At 43.8% G+C, this 21,768-nt stretch overlaps 1 pseudogene; it reads left to right on the top strand.

Annotated features, from left to right (window-relative positions):
• Positions 1-3,756: 3,756 nt before the first annotated feature.
• On the top strand, positions 3,757-21,358 carry LOC119284100 (annotated as a pseudogene).
• Positions 21,359-21,768: the final 410 nt, after the last annotated feature.

Consider the following 21,768-nt stretch of genomic DNA (forward strand, 5'->3'; position numbering starts at 1 on the left):
CAAGGTGTGGCCATGGCTCCCCAAATGCTAATTTTCTTCTAGAAACCCCCCTATATTGTTAGCTCAAAATGCCCCATATGTATTTGGCTCTCTCCAATCTCCAACTGTTTACCCCCCTCGTGCAACATTCCTGGCTCCCTCACAACACACACATGTGCATTTTATGCGTTGTATAGCATTTGAGAAATCATTAAGCTAACACTTGTCGTGAATTAATCCAAGAATGCAAGTCATTTAAATTAAGTTTAGAAGTTATACCGATCAAGTGTCAAGTGGTTTCGCTTGCCACTTTGCCATGTGGACCCATGCTATTCAATTTTAGACTGTGATTACGCTTGTGCAGTTGCACTGTCGCTACAAAATTCTCTTATAATTCTCACCTAATATAATATATAATATATATGTTACAACACAAGAAAAAAGCCGACAAACACGGGAACTGCACGTACTGTCGGGCCAGCATCGCTTTTCTTTCGGAGCACAATGAAGCATGCATCCACTTTGTTTCTGTAGCGAGCAAGCAATATAAGTAAAACAAAGCCCATAAGATCGTGCATGTAAACCAGTTGGTGTGCATGATTATTGGAAGACCTGGTAGATAATAACTGATGAACACTTCTTCAATCGAGAATATGTAGTGGCCGAGGGGTCCCTGCGTATTGATCCTTTGTAAAGGATTAAATCTCAGTCCCTACAAACCCCAAATTACAAAGCATGCATTGTTGGTTGCGCGCGATGGATCTCAACATGTATGCAAATGATCTCACTGAGAAACGACACTAAGAAAGAAAAAAGTCCAACTTGATCAAGTTGTGTATGTTGTCTCTGTAAGCAGATGCACACTACTTTTTAAGGTGTTGTTCTGTTTTGAGGCTGGCTGTCATAGGAGATATAGTTCGTCCCATTTGTAGTTTGGTAGCAAATACTGATAGGTGTCTATCTGACCACACATAAAATTGAAAATGGCTTCATATTATGGTCCTAAATTCTCTTTGATCCCACTGATTGGATGGAGCGTGTGAATGTGGTTCAGCACTCGCTAATTAAGAAGTCATTCAAAACCCTCACTATGGGGCCGGCGCCACCAGGACGTTGGCGGTGATGCACGAGACAAGTAGGTCACTAATGTGTGTATTGTCAAAACGTTGTTACACCCTCCGTGAATTCTAACAATGCAACTAACTGATGCCATATCAACGCTAATCAAGCAGGAAAGTGTAGCACTAGGAGGCATGTGTCCTGCGGCTTATGAAGAACAGAAATAGACTGAACGGCCAGCTACCTCAGCATATGTAAACAAATTTTGCTAACGTTCTGGTGTCTCCAACTCCCATACACATTTTCTTACATGTCACCTTGTGTTCCTTCTCATCATCCCCTCTGTCTATGTGGTGTCTCCTATATAAACAAACAATGTGGCTTGTTGTCTACCTCCTAAGGGCCTGCTTGGATCCAAGGGACTATTTTTAGTCTGACTAAAAATAATCTCTTTTAGAGGCTAAAGTTCCAAGCATCCCTGACTAAAGAGAGGCTAGAACTAGTCTTGAGGCTAAAACTTTTTAGTCACATGAAATCTACTAAAATATGTATTAGCCCTCTCTCTCCTCATTTAATTCATCTCCTTTAGCACATGCGAGTTCTGGATTGGATGGTTTGGAGGATAATAAATGCTCAATAACTTCATTTTAGTCTCTTAAGTATTTGGATCCAAGCATGGGTGAGGCTAGCAAGTTTTAGTCCCACTACTTTTAGTCATGGGACTAAAACATATCCAAGCACCCTCTAAAGATGGACCGGTGTATGTATAGGGGGGAGTCGGAGAGAGGAGAGCATTGCTCACATTAGTGCAAGTGTGCAACTGGTTGGTAGACTATTGATTAGAGGAGAACATTAACACGCTTGTTGGTAAACCTCTATGCTTCGCCAAAGGCACCCTTTAACCCCACATAAGTGTGAAGAACAAGCCATCATGTACTATTGTCACTCCAATATCGATAGGTTATTTGGTGTTATTAGTAGGTCCGCGCACAAAATGGAAAACATAGAGCCACCCTTGTCCAGTACTTTTTTGTTTAGTGCTTCGGCACACGGTTCAACTTCTTCCACCAACGTAAAAAGTAAATTTAGAAAGGAAGCAGTCCATTATTACTAGCAAATATCGAGAAGGACGTGCACCAATCGTTCTAAACCACGTTTGGAACAAGTGTTCCATCTTCAGGAACGCGTCAAGCTCTGCCAATGCGTCCTCGTGTGACAGGTGTATGTGCTGGGACCAAGCCCCCGTTGACGACTGTCTTGGCCCAGGCAAGAAGTCTCCTCTGATTACCGGCGTCTGCGACAAAGTTCCACTCATTCGATGGCCATACCAGAGCATGCACATGTTCTCTGCATCTGCAGCCCGAGCGCTCACCAGAGAAGCCTCCTGAGCTGCCTCATCACTTTAGGAACTCTTCCGCTATATTTGTCGGGGGTGTTGTTAAGCTGTGAGCCGCTTGACGTGGGTTGGGACAGGGAAGAACACTCAACGACGTTCTAGAACTCTACTGTTGTTGTCCTGCTACCATACTGATACTGTCGTGAGTCTCGGGACCTCCCACCGAAAGTCTTCACCCCCACACTGCCCGACACACACACACACACACACACACACACACACACACACACACACATACACACACACAAACGAACACGTGCGCACTTAAAGGAAACAACTACAGATACACACAAAAATAAAAAAAATTACACAAACACAAAAAAAGGAAAAGAAAAGGTGACATCATGGAAAAAACAGGGAACTAGAAAATAGTAACTACAATAGCAAGTGGGTAACTAAAAAAAAAATCCTGGAACCTGATACTAAAATAACATGGTGTTAGCAAGTTGCACGTCATGTTGCATAGAAAGAATCGTATCATCGCTATGTTGTAGAATAGAAAGGCCACCATCCACAATGTTTGGTACTACATTTGCAATTTGAACGTCATGCTTGACACGATCAATCAGAATAGTAACAGGGTCACCCTCATGTAGTCCTTTTTTTGTGTGAAAGAAATTGCCAGCATCATCATCGACTTTGACAACCATACTGCCTCTAGTAACAAAATTTTGGATCCACTTGCATCATTTATCATTGAATTCTTTCATTCTTAAAGAGTGTTGAAGGAATGACCATTTGACCTTGTCAAAGCATCTACATCTGGACTTGGCAAATCTGACCCCTCCAACACCCGCGGACGCGCCCAGACGCGTCTGTAGATACACGCCGGTCACACCTCAAATTATGCATTCCACGTCCGGATACCTCAAATTAGAAACCTCAATCCATATTATTACATGCAACGTAAACTGATCATAAGCCGAGCTCGCCCGATTCCACCGTGGCCATATCCGGCGGCCGGCTGCGCTCCCAGAGTGTTAGTCCGCTCTCCAGCAAGGTAGAGTAGGGCATGGGACATGAGTCGGCTCACGGGACTGAAGGCACTGCCATCTCCCATGCCATACCTGGTCGGCATCTGGAACCCGTTGGGTGTCGGTGGACGTTAGATCGGTGATGGATCCGTCCTGGGACGAGCCAGCCACATGCAAGACGACGCGGTTGCTGTGGCCGGACTCGTGCACCATATGGTGCACCGGAGAATGTGTCTCCGCCTCGCTGACCTCCGCGGCCGCGAGGGCTTTCGCCGCCTCCCGCGCCCACTGCTTCGCACGGCGGGCACGCCGCACCATGTTTGCGTCGGAGAACTCCATAGGGCGCCCATGGTCTTCGAGAGCCAACTGAGGGGTTGTGCGTCCGCGGCCGCGTTCGGATGCCAGACGGACCGCACCGCATCTGGTGAGGCAGCAACGGCACACCTAGCGCCAGATCCATGTGCCATTTGTGGGGACGCAACGGATTCCCGACGGAAGGAGGCCGAGCACTGCCGTGCACGGGCCTCCTCCCGGGAGAGGTAGAGCTCAAGCCAAACGACCATCACTTCCTCGAGCCCGCGTGGGATGAGCTCGGGGTCGACGGGGTCTGAAGGTGAAGGGCTGGATCCGCTGACCGCCATGGCGGAGACGGCCGAAGAACGTTGGACGTGAGCTTGGGTGACGGAGGGGAGTGTTGGGAACGTAGTAATTTCAAAAAAATTCCTACGTACACGAAAGAACATGGTGATGACATAGCAACGACAGGGGAGAGTGTGTCCACGTACCCTTGTAGACCGTAAGCGGAAGCGTTATGACAACGCGGATGATGTAGTCGTACGTCTTCACGATCTGACCGATCCAAGTACCGAACATATGACACCTTCGAGTTTAGCACACGATCAGCTCGATGACGATCCCCGAACTCCGATCCAGCAAAGTGTCGGGGATGAGTTCCGTCAGCACGACGGCATGGTGAAGATGATGATTTTCTACCGGCGCAGGGCTTCGCCTAAACTCCGTGACGATATGACCGAGGTGGAATATGGTGGAGGGAGGCACCGCACACGGCTAAGGAACGATCTTGAAGATCAACTTGTGTGTCATGGGGTGCCCCCCTGCCCCCGTATATAAAGAAGGGAGGGAGGAGGTGCCGCCGGCCAAGGAGGGCGCGCCAAGGAGGAGTCCTACTCCCACCGGGAGTAGGATTCCCCCCCTTCCAAGTAGTAGGAGTAGGAGTCAAGTAAAGGGGGAAGAGAAGAGAAGGAAGGAGGGGGCGCAGCCCCTCCCTCTAGTCCAATTCGGACTAGGCCTTGGGGGGGGCGCCCAACCTCTCCTCTCTCTTTCCCCTAAAGCCCAATAAGGCCCATATACTCCCCGGCGAATTCCCGTAACTCTCCGGTACTCAAAAAAATACCCGAATCACTCGGAACCTTTCCGAATTCCGAATATAGTCATCCAATATATCGATCTTTACGTCTCGACCATTTTGAGACTCCTCGTCATGTCCCCGATCTCATCCGAGACTCCGAACTCATTCGGTACATCAAAACTCATAAACTCATAATATAACTGTCATCGAAACCTTAAGCATGCGGACCCTACGGGTTCGAGCACTATGTAGACATGACCTAGAACTATTCTCGGTCAATAACCAATAGCGGAACCTGGATGCTCATATTGGCTCCTACATATTCTACGAAGATCTTTATCGGTCAAACCGCATAACAACATACGTTGTTCCCTTTGTCATCGGTATGTTACTTGCCCGAGATTCGATCGTCGGTATCTCAATACCTAGTTCAATCTCGTTACCGGCAAGTCTCTTTACTCGTTCCGTAATACATCATCCCGCAACTAACTCATTAGTTATAATGCTTGCAAGGCTTATAGTGATGTGCATTACTGAGTGGGCCCAGAGATACCTCTCCGACAATTGGAGTGACAAAACCTAATCTCGAAATACGCCAACCCAACATGTACTTTTGGAGACACCTGTAGTACTCCTTTATAATCACCTAGTTACGTTGTGACGTTTGGTAGCACCCAAAGTGTTCCTCCGGTAAACGGGAGTTGCATAATCTCATAGTTACAGGAACATGTATAAGTCATGAAGAAAGCAATAGCAACATACTAAACGATCAAGTGCTAGGCTAACGGAATGGGTCATGTCAATCACATCATTATCCTAATGATGTGATCCCGTTAATCAAATGACAACTCATGTCTATGGCTAGGAAACTCAACCATCTTTGATTCAATGAGCTAGTCAAGTAGAGGCATACTAGTGACACTATGTTTGTCTATGTATTCACACATGTATTATGTTTCCGGTTAATAAAATTCTAGCATGAATAATAAACATTTATCATGTTATAAGGAAATAAATAATAACTTTATTATTGCCTCTAGGGCATATTTCCTTCAGTCTCCCACTTGCACTAGAGTCAATAATCTAGTTCACATCGCCATGTGATTTAACACCAATATTCATGTCTGTATATGATTAACGCCCATAGATCACATCGTCATGTGACTAACACCCAAAGGATTTACTAGAGTCAATAATCTAGTTCACATCGCTATGTGATTAACACCCAAAGAGTACTAAGGTGTGATCATGTTTTGCTCATGAGAGAAGCTTAGTCAACGGGTCTGTCATATTCAGAGCCGTATGTATTTTGCAAATATTCTATGTCTACAATGCTCTGTATGGAGCTAGTCTAGCTAATTGCTCCCACTTTCAATATGTATCCAGATTGAGACTTAGAGTCATCTGGATCGGTGTAAAACCTTGCACCGATGTAACTCTTTACGACGGGCTCTTTTATCACCTCCATAATCGAGAAATATTTCCTTAGTCCTCACTAAGGATATTCTTGACCAATGTCCAGTGATCTACTCCTAGATCACTATTGTACTCCCTTGCCCAATTTAGTGCAAGATATACAATAGGTCTGGTACATAGCATAGCATACTTTATAGAACCTATGGCTGAGGCATAGGGAATGACTTTCATTCTCCTTTCTATTTTTTGTCGTGGTCGGGATTTGAGTCTTACTCAATTTCACACCTTTGCAACATAGGCAAGAACTCTTTCTTTGACTGTTCCATTTTGAACTACTTCAAAATCTTGACAAGGTATGTGCTCATTGAAAATCTTATGAAGCGTCTTGATCTATCTCAATAGATCCTGATGCTCAATATGTAAGTAGCTTTACTGAAGTCTTTCTTTTAAAGAACTCCTTTCAAACACTCCTTTATGCTTTGCAGAATAATTCTACGTTATTTCCGATTAACAATATGTCATTCACATATACTTATCAGAAATGTTGTAGTGCTCCCACTCACTTTCTTGTAAATACAGGCTTCACTGTAAGTCTGTACAAAACTATATGCTTTGATCAACTTATCAAAGCGTATATTCCAACTCTGAGATGCTTGCACCAGTCCATAAATGGATCGCTGGAGCTTGCACACTTTATTAGCACCTTTAGGATTGACAAAACCTTCTGGTTGCATCATATACAACTCTTCTTTAACAAATCCATTAAAGAATGCAGTTTTGACATTCAATTGCCAGATTTCATAAAATGTGGCAATTGCTAACATGATTCGGATAGACTTAAGCATCGCTACAGTTGAGAAAATCTCATTGTAGTCAACACCTTGAACTTGTCAAAAACCTTTTTGCGACAAGTCAAGTTTTGTAGATAGTAACACTACTATCAACGTCTGTCTTCCTTTTGAAGATCCATTTATTTAACATGGCTTGCTGATCATCGAGCAAGTCAATCAAAATCTATACTTTGTTATCATACATGGATCCTATCTCAGATTTCATGGCCTCAAGCCATTTCGCGGAATCTGGGCTCATCATCACTTCCTCATAGTTCGTAGGTTCATCATGGTCTAGTAACATGACTTCCAGAACATGATTACCGTACCACTCTAGTGCGGATCTTACTCTGGAAGACCTACGAGGTTTGGTAGCAACTTTTTCTGAAGTTTTATGATCATCATCATTAACTTCCTCACTAATTGGTGTAGGAATCACTGGAACTGATTTCTGTGGTGAACTACTTTCCAATAAGGGAGAAGGTACAATTACCTCATCAAGTTCTACTTTCCTCCCACTCACTTCTTTCGAGAGAAACTTCTTCTCTAGAAAGGATCCATTTTAGCAACGAATAACTTGCCTTCGGATCTGTGATAGAAGGTGTACCCAATAGTTACCTTTGGGTATTCTATGAAGACGCACTTCTCTGATTTGATTTCGAGCTTATCAGGTTGAAACTTTTTCACATAAGCATCGCAGCCCCAAAATTTAAGAAACGATAACTTTGGTTTCTTGCCAAACCACAGTTCATTAGGCGTCGTCTCAACGGATTTCGATGGTGCCCTATTTAAAGTGAATGCAACTGTCTCTAATGCATAACCCCAAAACGATAGTGGTAAACTGATAAGAGACATCATAGATCGCACCATATCTAGTAAAGTACGATTATGACGTTCGGACACACCATTACATTGTGATGTTCCAGGTGGCGTGAGTTTGTGAAACTATTCCACATTTTTTTAATTGAAGACCAAACTCGTAACTCAAATATTTGTCTCCGCGATCAAATTACAGAAACTTTATTTTCTTGTTACGATGATTCTCCACTTCACTCTGAAATTCTTTGAACTTTTCAAATGTTTCAGACTTGTGCTTCATTAAGTAGATATACTCATATCTGCTCAATTCATCTTGTGAAGGTCAGAAAATAACGATACCCGCCACGAGCATCAACACTCATTGGACCGCATACATCGGTATGTATTATTTCCAATAAGTCACTAGCTCGTTCCATTGTTCCGGAGAACGGAGTTTTAGTCATCTTGCCCAAAAGGCACGGTTCGCAAGCATCAAATGATTCATAACCAAGAGATTCCAAAAATCCATCTTTATGGAGTTTCTTCATGCGCTTTACACCGATATGACCCAAACGGCAGTGCCACAAATAAGTTGCACTTTCATTATTAACTTTGCATCTTTTGGCATCAATATTATGAATATGTGTATCACTACGATCGAGATCCAACAAACTGTTTTCATTGGGTGTATAACCATCAAAGGTCTTATTCATGTAAACAGAATAACAATTATTCTTTAACTTCAAATGAATAACCGTATCACAATAAACATGATCAAATCATATTCATGCTCAACGCAAACGCCAAATAACATTTATTTAGGTTTAACACTAATCCCGAAAGTATAGGGAGTGTGTGATGATGATCATATCAATCTTGGAACCACTTCCAACACTCATCGTCACTTCCCCTTCAACTAGTCTCTATTGATATAACTCCTGTTTCGAGTTACTAATCTTAGCAACTGAACAAGTATCAAATACTCAGGGGCTACTATAAACACTAGTAAGGCACACATCAAAAACCTGTATATCAAATATACCATTGTTCACTTTGCCATCCTTCTTATCCACCAAATATTCAGGGCATTTCCGCTTCCAGTGACCATTTCCTTTGCAGTGTAAGCACTCAGTTTCAGGCTTTGGTCCAGCTGCGGGCTTCTTCGAGGGAGTGACAACTTGCTTGCCATTCTGCTTGAAGTTCCCTTTCTTTCCCTTTGCCCTTTTCTTGAAACTAGTGGTCTTGTCAATCATCAACACTTGATGCTCTTTCTTGATTTCTACCTTCGTCGATTTCAGCATCACGAAGAGCTCGGGAATCGTTTTCGTCATCCCTTGCATTATAGTTCATCATGAAGTTCTACTAACTTGGTGGCGGTGACTAGAGAATTCTGTCAATCACTATCTTATCTAGAAGATTAACTCCCACTTGACTCAAGCGATTGTAGTACCCAGACAATCTGAGCACATGCTCACTAGTTGAGCGATTCTCCTCCATATTTTAACTATAGAACTTGTTGGAGACTTCATATCTCTCAACTCGGGTATTTGCTTAAAATATTAACTTCAATTCCTGGAACATCTCATATGGTCCATGACGTTCAAAACGTTTTTGAAGTCCCGATTCTAAGCCGTTAAGCATGGTGCACTAAACTGTCAAGTAGTCATCATATTGAGCCAGCCAAATGTTCATAACATCTGCTTCTGCTCCTGCAATCGGTCTGTCACCTAGCGGTGCATTAAGGACATAATTCTTCTGTGCAGCAATGAGGACAAATCCTCAGATCACGGATCCAATCCGCATCATTGCTACTAACATCTTTCAACACAATTTTCTCTAGGAACATATCAAAATAAACATATGAAAGCAACAATGCAAGCTATTGATCTACAACATAATTTGCAAAATACTACCAGGACTAAGTTCATGATAAATTAAAGTCAATTAATCATATTACTTAAGAACTCCCACTTAGATAGACATCCCTCTAATCCTCTAAGTGATTACGTGATCCATATCAACTACACCATGTCCGATCGTCACGTGAGATGGAGTAGTTTCAACGGTGAACATCAATATGTTGATCATATGTACTATATGATTCACGCTCGACCTTTCGGTCTCCGTGTTCCAAGGCCATATCTGTTATATGCTAGGCTCGTCAAGTTTAACCTGAGTATTCCGCGTGTGCAACTATTTTGCACCCGTTGTATTTGAACATAGAGCCTATCACACCCGATCATCACGTGGTGTCTCAGCACGAAGAACTTTCGCAACGGTGCATACTCAGGGAGAACACTTCTTGATAATTTAGTGAGAGATCATCTTAAAATGCTACCGTCAATCAAAGCAAGATAAGATGCATAAAGGATAAACATCACATGCAATCAATATAAGTGATATGATATGACCATCATCATCTTGTGCTTGTGATCTCCATCTTCGAAGCACCGTCATGATCACCATCATCACCGGCGCGACACCTTGATCTCCATCATAGCATCGTTGTCGTTACGCCATCTATTGCTTCTACGACTATCGCTACTGCTTAGTGATAAAGTAAAGCAATTACAGGGCGTTTGCATTTCATACAATAAAGCGACAACCATATGGCTCCTGCCAGTTGCCGATAACTTCGGTTACAAAACATGATCATCTCACACAATAAAATATAGCATCACGTCTTGACCATATCACATCACAACATGCCCTGCAAAAATAAGTTAGACGTCCTCTACTTTGTTGTTGCAAATTTTACGTGGCTACTACGGGCTTAGCAAGAACCGTTCTTACCTATACATCAAAACCACAACGATAGTTCGTCAAGTTAGTGCTGTTTCAACCTTCGCAAGGACCGGGCGTAGCCACACTCGATTCAGCTAAAGTGAGAGAGACAGACACCCGCCAGCCACCTTTAAGCACAAGTGCTCGTAACAATGAAACCAGTCTCGCGTAAGCGTACGCGTAATGTCGGTCCGGGCTGCTTCATCTCACAATACCGCCGAACCAAAGTATGACATGCTGATAAGCAGTATGACCTGTATCGCCCACAACTCACTTGTGTTCTACTCGTGCATATGACATCTACGCATGAAATCTGGGCTCTGATGCCACTTTTGGCAAACGTAGTAATTTCAAAAAAATTCCTACGTACACGAAAGATCATGGTGATGACATAGCAACGAGAGGGGAGAGTGTGTCCACGTACCCTCGTAGACCGTAAGCGGAAGCGTTATGACAACGCGGTTGATGTAGTCGTACGTCTTCACGATCCGACCGATCCAAGTACCGAACGTACGGCATCTCCGAGTTCAGCACCCGTTCAGCTCGATGACGATCCCCGGACTCCGATCCAGCAAAGTGTCGGGGATGAGTTCCGTCAGCACGACGGCATGGTGACGATGATGATGTTCTACCGGCAAAGGGCTTCGCCTAAACTCCGTGACGATATGACCGAGGTGGAATATGGTGGAGGGGGCACCACACACGGCTAAGGAACGATCTTGAAGATCAACTTGTGTGTCATGGGGTGCCCCCCTGCCCCTGTATATAAAGGAGGGAGGGGGGAGGTGCGGCCGGCCAAGGAGGGCGCGCCAAGGAGGAGTCCTACTCGCACTGGGAGTAGGATTCCCCCTTCCAAGTAGTAGGAGTAGGAGTCAAGGAAAGGGGGAAGAGAAGAGAAGGAAGGAGGGGGCGCAGCCCCTCCCCCTAGTCCAATTCGGACTAGGCCTTGGGGGGGCGCCCAACCTCTCCTCTCTCTTTCCCCTAAAGCCCAATAAGGCCCATATACTCCCCGACCAATTCCCGTAACTCTCCGGTACTCCAAAAAATACCCGAATCACTCGGAACCTTTCCGAATTCCGAATATAGTCGTCCAATATATCGATCTTTACGTCTCGACCATTTCGAGACTCCTCGTCATGTCCCTGATCTCATCCGAGACTCCGAACTCCTTCGGTACATCAAAACTCATAAAGTCATAATATAACTGTCATCGAAACCTTAAGCGTGCGGAGCCTACGGGTTCGAGAACTATGTAGACATGACCTAGAACTATTCTCGGTCAATAACCAATAGCGGAACCTGGATGCTCACATTGTCTCCTATATATTCTACGAAGATCTTTATCGGTCAAACCGCATAAGAACATACGTTGTTCCCTTTGTCATCGGTATGTTACTTGCCCGAGATTCGATCGTCGGTATCTCAATACCTAGTTCAATCTCGTTACCGGCAAGTCTCTTTACTCGTTCCGTAATACATCATCCCGCAACTAACTCACTAGTTACAATGCTTGCAAGGCTTATAGTGATGTGCATTACTGAGTGGGCCTAGAGATACTCTCCGACAATTGGAGTGACAAAACCTAATCTCGAAATACGCCAACCCAACATGTACTTTTGGAGACACCTGTAGTACTCCTTTATAATCACCCAGTTACGTTGTGACGTTTGGTAGCACCCAAAGTGTTCCTCCGGTAAACGGGAGTTGCATAATCTCATAGTTACAGGAACATGTATAAGTCATGAAGAAAGCAATAGCAACATACTAAACGATCAAGTGCTAGGCTAACGGAATGGGTCATGTCAATCACATCATTATTCTAATGATGTGATCCCGTTAATCAAATGACAACTCATGTCTATGGCTAGGAAACTCAACCATCTTTGATTCAACGAGCTAGTCAAGTAGAGGCATACTAGTGACACTATGTTTGTCTATGTATTCACACATGTATTATGTTTCCGGTTAATACAATTCTAGCATGAATAATAAACATTTATCATGATATAAGGAAATAAATAATAACTTTATTATTGCTTCTAGGGCATATTTCCTTCAGGGAGTGGGCGGGGGGAGAGCGTGGAGTGAACTGTCTAGGGTTTACTCCGACGAGTGAATGGGGAAGAATGTATATTGGGTCGGGTGGGCGAGCATGGGTCAGGTCCGATGTGGCGGACGCGTCCGGTCGCCCCCATATCCGCCCGGTATTTGGGCCTGATATGAGGGGTGCCGATCAACACGGGCGTTTGAGGCATGACTGAGGCGCCCGTCTAGGTCACATTATTGTGACCGGACGGGCCACCCGGGTGTTTGAGGCAGGTTCGGGGTGCTCTACTATAGATGCTCTCACAAGCCTTCTCAAAGTCAATCTTGAAAACTACTCCACTCATGTTTTTTTACTGCATCTCATGAATGGTAACATTTGTGATTACTACTTCATCGCACATATTCATTCTTCGCATAAAAGCTACTCCCTCCGTTCCTAAATATAAGTCTTTGGAGAGATTTCACTATGGACCACATACGGAGCAAAATGAGTGAATCTATATTCTAAAATGCATCTAGATACATCCATATGTGTTCCATAGTAAGTTTCTCTACAAAGACTTATATTTAGGAACGGAGGGAGTATTTGAGATGACCGGACGGCATGGCCACTAACCATGTTGAGCATACTATTAGCCACTTCCATGAAAATTTTGAAGCGGACATTTAGGAAACATGTGAGTCTATATTCCAACAAAACAATCTTACCAAAATTAAGGCTGGATAGGTCAAGTTGATCGGCGTGAAGACTATTGAACAACACCAATAGGTCAGACACGATGACATCTCAGAAATTGTGATATAATTATGCGGGAAAGCCATCAGGGCCTGCAGCTTTATTATGTTCCCTTTGAAGCACCATAACTCTCACCTCGTATTGAGAGAAAGGAGTTACGTGGATGTTTTTCTCTTCTGTCGTGACTTGACAAAAGTTTGCTAAATATATGTTTGACTCTCAACAAAGGTGTCAACCGAGGCATGATGTTACTTTCTATGGCGTTTGCCAAATATATGGATAGCATGGTTACTGTGCAATGGTTACTGTGCATTGGACGCGGAGTTTCTGCTCCCGAGCTTAAATGAGCTCGGGTGACCAGTAAAATTGAAAAAAAAATTCAACTTTTTTTGCAAGAAACATTGACAAAAGTTTTAAGTGCTTGCAAAAATTCGTCAAGAAATGACATTCCTAGAAGGTGTGGCGAAAAAAATCGGTACTCTGAAAATGGTACTTTCAAAAGCATTTTGAAGTACTGAATTTGTTTTTTTGCCACGTCTTACAGGAATATGATTTCATGACGAATTTTTGCAGGCACTTAGAACTTTTGTGAATGTTTCTCCCAAAAAAAGTTGGATTTTTTGTATTTTATTCGATTTTACTGTTCACCAAGCTCATTTGAGAAAGACACTTTTGACCTGCATCTTCATTATATAAAGAGAATCGACGGGCTAGTAGAATATCCGATTGAAAACCGATTGAAATTACCTCTAGCTTACCGAGCATTACGTCCTAAGAAGTGCATGTGCACTTTAAGGCATTGGCTAAGATCCATGGAGAGCATTGCTAGTGAAAAATGAACCCTGGATCAGTTCGCAGCATTATCGCGAAGAGGTTAGAAGTACTTGCCGCTGTGCATGGCCACTTCAGTGTTTGGCTATGTTCCCGATTCCACCCTGGAGCAGTGACTTGTGCGAGATATACAAGTTTGGAGGGAATAACTTTAACTAAAACCAAAGAATCAAATTAAAGGTGACCTGATTATTGTTGGTTCGATAAGAATCAAAGAATCAAATTAAAGATGTTATCGGAGTATATGCTAATCTAGGACCAGTCTGGCCGAAAATTGACATTTGAGCACGGGCGCAACGGAGCACTTTATTTTGAAGTTCAAAAAAGAAGATTTGTACGGCTCGAAAGTTTTCAAATTTTTGCGTGCATGAACATATACAAGTGCAGAATATTAGGCCAAAATCTTATCAATATAGTCTCTCCGTTCTTTTTAAAGATTCCACTACGTATGTAAATTCACTCATTTTACTCCGTATATAAACATGTTTTAGAGTGTAAATTTACTCATTTTACTCCATATGTAGTCTATACGGAAATCTCTAAAGGACTTATATTTGGGAACAGAGGTAGTACAGCTTACATGTAAAAGATACAAAAAAAGACAAAATACATGAAAATTAGGGGCTTGTTTTTTGTTGTTTAGGGGCCAAAATTTACAGGTGCTTAGACCACATGCATGCATTCTCAAGTAAAAAAATTCATTTTTTTCAAATCTTTTAAACACTTTTTTGGAGCAGTTCAAAATAAAGTGTTGTGTTGCCCCCATGTTCTGAAAATCCGTTTTACAGTCTGGCTGACTACTTCCTTTAAGAAAGACCCACACTGAGTCCCCTACCTCGTATATTATCATGAAGGGCCGGTGCCTTAACAGTTGACAGTTAATATTGTGGTGGACAAAGAACTTAATTAGCTCCGTTCTCAAGTTCAAGCTAGCTCGCTGGGCTCGCGAGCTGAGGGTGCTTTAACTTTAAGAGTTTAGGTAAGCTCATATTGTGGGTTCAAATGTCTCAAATGATTAATCAACAAAATTATTATGTAAATTTCCAACATGTATCTATAAATTTTCAATCTTCCTAATTTTTGGCCATCTAATTTTAAGTAGACTAGACTTGGCTCATAGGTCGGATGGAATGGAAGATACGAAGTGGTATGAAGGATTCCGCGGAATGTTTTACAAGCAATATAGCCATTATGAACTCCCACTTAGATTAGACATCCCTCTAGTCATCTAAGTGTTACACGATCCGAGTCGACTAGCCCGTGTCCGATCATCACGTGAGACGGACTAGTCATTGTCGGTGAACATCTTCATGTTGATCGTATCTTCCATACGACTCGTGTTCGACCTTTCGGTCTCCGTGTTCCGAGGCCATGTCTGCACATGCTAGGCTCGTCAAGTTAACCCTAAGTGTTTTCGCTGTGTAAAACTGTCTTACACCCGTTGTATGTGAACGTAAGAATCCATCACACCCGATCATCACGTGGTGCTTAGAAGCGACGAACTGTAGCAACGGTGCACAGTTAGGGGAGAACACTTCTTGAAATTTTGTAAGGGATCATCTTATTTACTACCGTCGTCCTAAGTAAACAAGATGCATAAAACATAATAAACATCACATGCAATTATATAAAGTAGTGACATGATATGGCCAATATCATATAGCTCCTTTGATCTCCATCTTCGGGGCTCCATGATCATCTTGTCACCGGCATGACACCATGATCTCCATCATCATGATCTCCATCATCGTGTCTTCATGAAGTTGTCACGCCAACGACTACTTCTACTTCTATGACTAACGCGTTTAGCAATAAAGTAAAGTAAGTTACATGGCGTTCTTCAATGACACGCAGGTCATACAAAAATAAAGACAACTCCTATGGCTCCTGCCGGTTGTCATACTCATCGACATGCAAGTCGTGAATCCTATTACAAGAACATGATCTCATACGTCACAATTCATTATTCATCACAACTTCTGGCCAAATCACATCACATGATCAATCGCTGCAAAAACAAGTTAGACGTCCTCTAATTGTTGTTGCATCTTTTACGTGGCTGCAATTGGGTTCTAGCAAGAACGTTTTCTTACCTACGAATAACCACAACGTGATTTTGTCAACTTCTATTTACCCTTCATAAGGGCCCTTTTCATCGAATCCGCTCCAACTAAAGTGGGAGAGACAGACACCCGCCAGCCACCTTATGCAACTAGTGCATGTTAATTGGTGGAACCGGTCTCACGTAAGCGTACGTGTAAGGTTGGTCCGGGCCGCTTCATCCCAAAATACCGCTGAAGCAAGAAAAGACTAGTAGAGGCAAGCAAGTTGGCAAGATCCACGCCCACAACAAAATTGTGTTCTACTCGTGCAAAGAGAACTACGCATAGACCTAGCTCATGATGCCACTGTTGGGGAACGTTGCAGAAAATTAAAATTTTTCCTACGGTTTCACCAAGATCCATCTATGAGTTCATCTAAGCAACGAGTCAAGGGAGAGAGTTTGCATCTACATACCACTTGTAGATCACGAGCGGAAGCTTGCCAAGGGGATGGTGATGATGGAGTCGTACTCGAACGTGATTCGGATCACCGATGTCCAAGTGCTGAACGGACAGCACCTCCGCGTTCAACACACGTACGGGACGGGAGACGTCTCCTCCGTCTTGATCCAGCAAGGTGGAAGGAGAGGTTGAGGAAGGCAGCTCCAATGGCAGCACGACGGCGTGGTGTAGTTGGTGCAGCAGTACTCCGACAGAGCTTCGCCAAGCACGTACGGAGGAGGAGAGGTGTTGGGGAGGGGAAGGGCTGCGCCTTGAGTTGTGGTGTGTTGCAGCCCTCCCCTCACCCCTCTATATATAGGGGAAGGGGCAAGGGGGGCCGGCCCTCTAGGGAAAACCCTAGGGGGGGGCGGCCAAGGGGGGGGGGCTTGCCCCCCAAGCAAGGGGGTGCGCCCCCTTTAGGGTTTCCCCCCCAACCCTACGCCAAGCCCACTAGGGGCTGGTTGCTATCCCTACGCAGCCCAAGTGGCCCCCCCGGGAGGGGTAGTCCCTCCCGGTGGACCCCCGGAACCTTTCTGGTGGTCCCGGTACAATACCGGTATGACCCCGAAACTTTCCGGGGACCGTTTAACAACTTCCCATATATAAAACTTTACCTCCAGACCATTCCGGAACTCCTCGTGACGTCCGGGATCTCATCCGGGACTACGAACAGCATTCGGTAATAACATGCTTGTCTTCCTGATGACCCTAGCGTCACCGAACCTTAATTGTGTAGACCCTACGGGTTCGGGAGACATGCAGACATGACCGAGACTCTCCGGTCAATAACCAACAGCGGGATATGGATACCCATGTTGGCTCCCACAAGCTCCTCGATGAAGTCATCGGATGAACCACGATGTCGAGGATTCGATCAAACCCCGTATACAATTCCCTTTGTCAATCGGTACGTTACTTTCCCGAGACTCGATCGTCGGTATCCCAATACCTTGTTCAGTCTCGTTACCGGCAAGTCACTTTACTCGTACCGTAATGCATGATCCCGTGGCCAATCACCTTGGTCACCTTGAGCTCATTATGATGATGCATTACCGATTGGGCCCAGAGATACCTCTCCGTCATACGGAGTGACAAATCCCAGTCTCGATCCGTGTCAACCAAATAGACACTTTCGAAGATACCTGTAGTGCACCTTTATAGTCACCCAGTTACGTTGTGACGTTTGATACACCCAAAGCATTCCTACGGTATCCAGGAGTTACACGATCTCATGGTCGAAGGAAGAGATACTTGACATTGGAAAAGCTCTAGCAAACGAACTAACCGACCTTTGTGCTATGCTTAGGATTGGGTCTTGTCCATCACATCATTCTCCTAATGATGTGATCCCGTTATCAAGGACATCCAATGTCCATAGCTAGGAAATCATGACTATCTGTTGATCACAACGAGCTAGTCAACTAGAGGCTTACTAGGGACATATTGTGGTCTATGTATTCACACGTGTATTACGATTTCCAGATAATACAGTTATAGCATGAATAAAAGACTATTATCATGAACAAAGAAATATAATAATAACACTTTTATTATTGCCTCTAGGGCATATTTCCAACAGAAGACCCGCTGGGTCTGCCAGAATCCGTTAAAGATAAACCCTTAGGCGTACTCCTCCAAGCGCTGTGGCATCTCAAGCACAAGCCAACTGAAGGTGCGCCTGCTACCAAACAAGACCTAGAAAGGAAGGAAGACACAATCAGAGATCTAGAAAGGAAGGAAGACACAATCACACACGAGGCTATCATCAAGGGAACATCCAAGAAGCTTAAAGGGCATATGGAAGAAGATGAAGGAAAGGGAATTCGTCTCAATGAAGCCCATTATGAACAGATCCTAAGGGAGGTGTTCCCCCAGGTGACCACCAAGAAGCGCCCATAGATCCAAGAGCAAGCCAGCGCCGTCAGCACCACTAGCACCATTATATTGGTCGAGGATCAAATCAAAGAAATGATCCGCAAGGTCCTTCAGGAGAAATCCGTGCACAAACCATGTGCTGAGCTGCAGGAAGACAAATCCACGAAGAAACCAAGTCCAGTTGATCTGCAGGAAGACAAATCCGTGAAGAAAATAGATATAGTTGATGATATACAAAGTCAGCATTGTATTCAACATGCTCTAACTAAAGAAACCATAGCAAAGATTCGGGAAATAGAGTGCACGATGCAAGACCAGCTCCAGATCAAAGGAATCATGGACAAAATTGGAGATCGTTTGATGAGCCAAGATGGCCAGATCCTTGTTATCCTCAAACTTGATGATGACTGGGTATCTAGATGGGAGGAGACCAAAAATGCTTTCAGCATGTTTGGTCGTATAACTGGTGCACTGATGTTGACATTCAAAGATAAGATAGCACGAGCCAAAGAATATTTTTGGCCAGTGCAGGAGCCTATAGACTATTGTCTTCTTGGCCTCTACTGTGATACTGCACTTGAGCTTACAAAAAAACCACATGCTTGAAGATAACCCGAAGATTTATATTGACATCTTGCACAAGTGTAAGCAACAAGAATTCTGCATGAAGATCTTCATTCATGCTTTGCACGCCAACCCGAAGAGGAGCCATGAAGAGCTAAGCAAGTTGCACAAAGCCCTGCAGCCGGTACCTCAAGCTTCACCCACATCTGGGCACAACTCATTCGACGGCAATATCATTGCTAAGAAGATGTTCATGTTCTCTTACAGTGACCTTCCTAAGGAATACATGTCCTGCTTGCTATACCTAGCAATTTTCCCTCGACGACAACACATCAGGCAGTCAACCTTGATAGGACGGTGGGTTGTAGAGGGGTTGATCACCAAGCAAGACTGGGTGAGTTCTGTTCGACATGCCAATCGATGTTTTGATGCGCTAATTAAACGGTGGCGTGTTTATCCTGTTGATATTGGTGCAACCGGACAGGTGAAGAGTTGTGTAATAGGTGATGTAGTTCATGGATTCATAACCAAGATCGCCAGAAAACAGCGCATTATAGAAACACGGTTGTCACATTACTTGGCTCGCCACTTCTCCATTTTCAACAATCTTCGAATCCGTCGCTCTGATAAAATCAACAGATTCTTCGAAAAGCTCTATGAAGAATCATTTCGAGTATCCATTATCAAGGTGCTAGATCTAGAAGGATGTAAATGCTTCGGTTGTAAGAACCAGCGGTACCTCAAGGACATCTGCAGAACAATGGTACTTCTCAAGTATCTGAGTCTAAGGGGAACAGATGTTAAATAGCTGCCTAGTGAAATCAACAACCTCCGTGAGCTGGAAGTATTGGATATTCGGGACACCCATGTGCCCGAGTCTGCAATAGTAAATGTCCTACTCCTGAAGGTGAAGCGTTTGCTGGCTGGACACCTGTGCCAAGGGCAGGCAGTACTGAAATATCTTACGTTCCTGAGAAGATCGGAAAAATGTTAAATATGGAGGTATTGTCCAATGTCAAGGCACAGAATCATCAAGTTTTGAAAGATATTGGAAAGCTGTGGCAACTAAGGAAGCTTGGTGTGGTTATTGGAGACAATGACAAACTCATTAGGAATTTGCTTCGAGCTATCAGTGACTTGCATGAGTGCCTCAAGTCTCTGTCAATCACTCTTCCCATGACTAAGCAAGATCCTTCCAACGAAGATTTTCCAAGTACTATTCTCCAATATTATAAACAACCTCCCAAGCTTCTTCTTGAGAGCCTAAGCATTACTGGAACCACAAAAAAGGGGCAACTTCTTCAAGTGCTGACCAAATATAACGACTTCTTGCAACTTGCGAAGATAACTCTAACTGGAACCCGACTGAAGCAGGATGATCTGAAGGTCCTCAACAAACTTCCCAATATAGTTTGTCTCAGGCTACGAGACAAAGCATACATCGACAACAAGCTCACCTTTGAGAATGACAAATTCAAAAATCTCAAGTGCTTTCTTGTTGAGGGCTCTAACATGACTGACATCTTGTTTGAAGGTGGGGCCCTTAAGCTGGAGAAGATCACTTTATGCTCAACCGATGTCATACAATCTCTTTCTGGGGTCGAAGCCCTTCCAGAACTGAAGGAAGTCGAGTTGAACAACAACAACAACAAGCTTTCATTATTTGACAAGGCTGAGAAAGTTCCCAATGTGACTCTTTGTAGTACCAAACTGAGCGAAGATGACCTGAAAATGTTCGCCAAGATACGATATATGCGCTGCCTAGTCCTGAAGGAGGAAGCTTGTGTTGAAAGCCGGATTAAGTTCAACAAAGATGAGTTCCCAAGTCTCAACCTTCTTATTGTCGATGGTTCTACCATCACCAAGATAGAGTTCGCCAGCGGATCTGCTCCTAAGCTCGAGAAAATCATCTGGTCCTTCACAAGGGGCACGGTGGGGAGTCTGTCAGGCATTGACAACCTTCCAAAATTGAAGGAGCTCGAGTTCAATGGCGAATTGATCCCTGTTGAGTTGAAAGAAGCAATTAACAAACATAAAAATAAACCCAATCTTATACACAACAAACCAGAAAACCAATACCAAGAAATGGGACACATAGAAGAAATGGGCAAGGCTGCAAGATTCCCATCCTGCTGGAAGAGCCAGGATTGATGACGGAGGTGCCGTTCCTATCATATGCATTCATCATTGACCGACTGCCATCCGATGGTGTGGTTTGTGTGCGCTATTTGGCTTGCTATTGTGTGTTTTCTGTCCACATTGCACATATGACATATACGTTCTGTGTCTGTGTATGTCGATCGACTGAATGTGTGTCCTTGCTACTTGTTATAAATGTGTGTCCTTGCTACTAAGATTGGCTCGAGCGCTGGATGGTCCAACTTATCGTGTTGACTTTACTTACCATACCACGTGGCCTGACGACTAGACTCAATATGTCGTAATTGTCCTTACTTTTTTTAGGATCAATTGTTCTTAATTTTAACCGAGTGAACAACTGGCGTCTTTTTAAGCCACCAACCAAATGTTGTGATAGTATTTTGAGAATTTTACAAAACATGTCGTTTT

This window comes from Triticum dicoccoides, chromosome 4A (genome assembly GCF_002162155.2).
Source record: "Triticum dicoccoides isolate Atlit2015 ecotype Zavitan chromosome 4A, WEW_v2.0, whole genome shotgun sequence".
In the NCBI taxonomy this organism is placed as follows: domain Eukaryota; kingdom Viridiplantae; phylum Streptophyta; class Magnoliopsida; order Poales; family Poaceae; genus Triticum; species Triticum dicoccoides.